This window comes from Medicago truncatula, chromosome 7, assembly GCF_003473485.1.
Source record: "Medicago truncatula cultivar Jemalong A17 chromosome 7, MtrunA17r5.0-ANR, whole genome shotgun sequence".
Lineage (NCBI taxonomy): Eukaryota > Viridiplantae > Streptophyta > Magnoliopsida > Fabales > Fabaceae > Medicago > Medicago truncatula.
Window position 1 is genome coordinate 33192779 of NC_053048.1, and position 4238 is coordinate 33197016.

At 31.4% G+C, this 4238-nt stretch overlaps 1 long non-coding RNA gene across 1 annotated transcript; it reads left to right on the forward strand.

The window, feature by feature from the left end:
• The first annotated feature begins 2189 nt into the window (after positions 1 to 2189).
• LOC25498814 (uncharacterized) lies at positions 2190 to 2801 on the forward strand. The gene is made up of 2 exons (XR_003006509.1): positions 2190 to 2411; positions 2531 to 2801. It is a non-coding gene; the product is annotated as an uncharacterized lncRNA (long non-coding RNA).
• The last annotated feature ends 1437 nt before the right edge of the window (positions 2802 to 4238 follow it).

Below are 4238 nucleotides of genomic sequence, written 5' to 3' on the forward strand. Positions count from 1 at the left end.
TGTGGAGAGAGAGAAGGGAACCAGTAAAATGAAAATAAACCGGTGTGGAACATATTTATAGACAGGGTGAACCAGAGCGGTTTATTTCGGTTTTACTCTGGATGAATATGAGCCCTTGGATCTAGGGTTTCAGCACTTTGGATCAATCCAAGGGCTCCTGTGCATCCAGACCCCTTTGTGTGTTTGGGCCTTGGTTTGGGCCTCGTTCAGTTTATTTTCTTGTTTTTTTGCTACTTGCACCATACTTGCCTGCTGTTTGCACCCTTTGTTCATGTTAATTTTTATCAATAAATTCCAAGAAATTTACCATGTCATTTTACTATTTTTCTTGATAATTTTCAGTGGTATTTTTCTTGGAAAAGTTGGTAAAAATTTTAGTGTTGTTTTGTCAAGGGTTTTTACTATTTTAAGTCACTTTTCTCGCATTTTTACCTGTTACTTCATGTGCATAATGTTCGTGTTCGTCATGTTTGATTTGCATACTATTCCATATGAATTTTGCTACTGTTTGCTATGCATATGTCACTGTTTTGATGTGTTGAGTTTTGTTCTTGCATCATGTGCATTATTCATTACATGTTTCCGGCTTATTTTCATCGTCACTTTACCGTTTTATGCCGTACTTTCTTCCATCGCTTCATGCCATATTCTTTCTTTTTTTACCATTTTCTACTAACATTTCCTTTCATATTGATCACTTCATAGCACTTCACCATCTTCACTATTGTCTCCATTAGTTTAGTTTTCTTTTTTTGCAAATTGTAATTCATTCGGTGATGTAATATTTTACCATTGGTTTGTAGCTTGGCAAAGGGGCCATAGAATGTATTTAGGGAATTTTTGTAATATGGACTATGGACACTGTGACGCACCGGCACGCACACACTCACCTTAGATGTATGCATAGGATTGTATGGTTAGATAAGCGCTTAGGCTTAAACACTTAGAAAAAAATCAACTTTTCCAAGACATGCAAATAACCTCACTTGAAAACTTTTTAAAAAAATAAAATGGAGTCAAAACTCCTTATTTCCCTTTATTTTCTTAAGTAAATTTTTCAATAAATCTTAATCCTCCTTGGACTTTATTTTTGCAAGATGACTAATTCCACCTCACACTTTCCAAATCTTATGCCCTTGAGGCCTCTCATCTCTATTCTTCAAAATCTCTTTTCAAACTTAAAATCAACCAACAAAAACAAAAACCTTTTTTTGAGAATGAACTACGAACGGTTTTGATCCCTTAAAAGGGTACGTAGGCAATGAGTCAAAACTCATCCAAGCCGAAATAAAATCAAATTCTACTTCTTCTCACCCCCCATTCTTAACTAATCATACCTTCCTTTTTTACAAATAAGCAATAAAACTAAAGCGTAGAAATAAACTTAGGAGAGCGGTTCTTATGGAATACCATAATCGCTCCGGGTGCCTAACACCTTCCCGTAGCGAAAACGACCCCCGAATCTAGAACTTTTTAAGGGTTTTTCTCCTTTTACCCTTCCCAAGAAAAAAGAGAGATATCAACGGTCGAAAGGTTCAAGTCCAATTAATGGCTTGGCACCCCAAAACCATGATAACACCCCATCCTTTTATTTGAGAAAAACAAGTTTCGGAAAATTCTACGTCCTTGACCATTTTCAACCAAGTTTCATTTCAATTCATCAAAATCATTTTAATCTAATCCAATTGATGTTCCAGTAGGTTTTCAAGTTAAAACAGCAGTCAAATATATCAAAAGGAGCACTTAAGGGTGTCCGAAAACGGCCTCAACGGCCCAGGACGCCAAAAATCATGGGTTTTGTCTTGAGCAACTCGCCATGGCGAGCTCACCAAAAACAAGGAACCCATATTATTGATATGCTAATTAATCACTTCATATTATATTATTCCCACAACTAACTTCATCATCGTTCAAAATCATTATTCTCTTTTACAATTTTCGCATTGTCTACCATGAAAGGTTAAAAAAAGGATTGGATAAATAAATTAACTTTAATGACCAAACATATTTTAACGATGAATCCTTAATAAAGTTAAGAGATATTTTATTTAAAGCAAGAGTCAGGTGATCTACTACAGAGGACAAATATGACACATGAATATAATTAAGAGATATTTTATATATTCTAATTTTAAAAAGATTTAGATGGACATAAACAAAGCATTAATGTTTTGCATATAAAATGAGCACACACTTTTACATTTTACAAACAAATTAGGAAAATATGACTACAAGTCTCAAGTTTGTATATGTTGCCATCCTATTTCTTTCACTACTTTTAGTTGTAATGGGAGGCATACGTAAGAAGGAATGTCGTCAAGACTCTGATTGTCCATCTTATTTTTGTGAAAAACTTACAATTGCGAAATGCATCCATTCTACGTGTTTGTGTAAATAGAAGAAATTCTTAGGTAAGTTGAAAAATAATTTTGTTACTTCTAAATGTATCATTTTATTTTAACGTGTTAATTATTTAACACTAATTTTTCTCTCTTAATATTTTCTTGCACAATTCAATTTTTCTCTACAGATAAGCACGTATAAGGCAACGATGACTTCCTTTGTTTTCTTTTACAAGATATATATGGAAATAAAAAAGTTATTGTATACCTATAAATTATATGAGATAAATGAATATGTAAATCCTCATGAGCTTAACTCAGTTGGTAAGGATAACATATATTATATGTAGGTCCTGGATTTGAACCCCGGACACTCTAAATTAAAAGATGAATATGTAAAATTATTATTAAATAAATGCAATATGATTATATAAAGTAGTCATTTATCATTTTCTTCAACTTAGTGGTACACTATTTATCATTAATTATAGTCATATATTTTACTGGCAAACAAAAATTATCGTGTATTTCTTAATAAAAAAATATATCGTGTATTTTAATGTTTCTATGCATACAATTATGAACATGGGTGGCCTTGAGGGTGGGCGGAAGAGGTTGTACTGCAAGCACCAAAATTATTACTTTTATTTAGTAATTTTTTTTACAATTATCTAGTAGTTAGTACTATATAGATATATATATTTCTTTTTAATTCACTTTGATTAATTCTACTAAAAGTATATTTTTAGAGAACTTTGATAATAAATGAATCTTTTGCAACAAAAAATGCAAGAAAAAAAATATTTGAAATAATTAAAAAGACAAAATTTTATTATTTCATCAAAGGCACCAGAAATCTTAGGATCGGTCTTGATTATGAGCATACATTTCATGCTTCTACTAGATACAAATATTTTTTTATAAAATAAGATAAAATAACAATATAACTGCATTAAATTTATTTTGTTGTAAATAGAACTCATGCATCCAAACCATAAATAATACTAGCTTTGTCACACCAAAAATTACATAGCACGTCATTTCGCCCAAAATAACAAGAAATTATACACAAAGGGAAAAGAATAAAGACTTTACCAAATGGTTGATTCTCATTATCATAAATTAAAATGAAAGTAGTAACATGGAAGGGAAGCACATTTTTTTTTTTTTTTTTACATAAGTGAAGCACAATTTTATTTTATTTTTTGGTCAAGAAGCACAAATTTTTTATGTGACAATTTATATTAAAATGGAGTATTATTCAATACTCGAGCCTATTGTGAAATCGTGCAAGAAAGTTCTGGTCGATAATAACTTTATAATACATATCTACAATATGTTACACGAGTTTTAATGATATCAATATATCAGGTGTGATCTTCAGAATTGTCTACCTAAAGCCACATAAAAGTAATATAAAAATAAAGCATAATACATATATAGAGTTACATGATATACAATCCCATCTTATATTAAAATATACAAAACAGATTTCCAACGGCAACACGACTCTAAAGCTCCTCCAATATACGGTTTCATACCTTTTTTTTTTTTTTATCAAGCAAAGAAATTCAATAAAACACTTGTAGAAGGCAGAACCCTTAACAACAAAAGTGCTTACAACAAAATTAAAAGAAGGAGCAAAACATTACATCACAGATGAATTAAACTAACAAAGCAACTGTTAAAAGAACAACAATAGAGAAATGACAGAAGCTACTAGCTAAACACCCAAGTTCAATCATCAGTATCATAGAACAGGTCTTGTTGTCAGAACAATGTGTTACAAATAACACTTTCCATGTATTGTTTTACCATTGAACCAACTATTTGGTATATGTCGAGGCAGTTTTGGAGGTACCCTTTTGGACACGAGTCCTCATTCCGGCTGAGCTG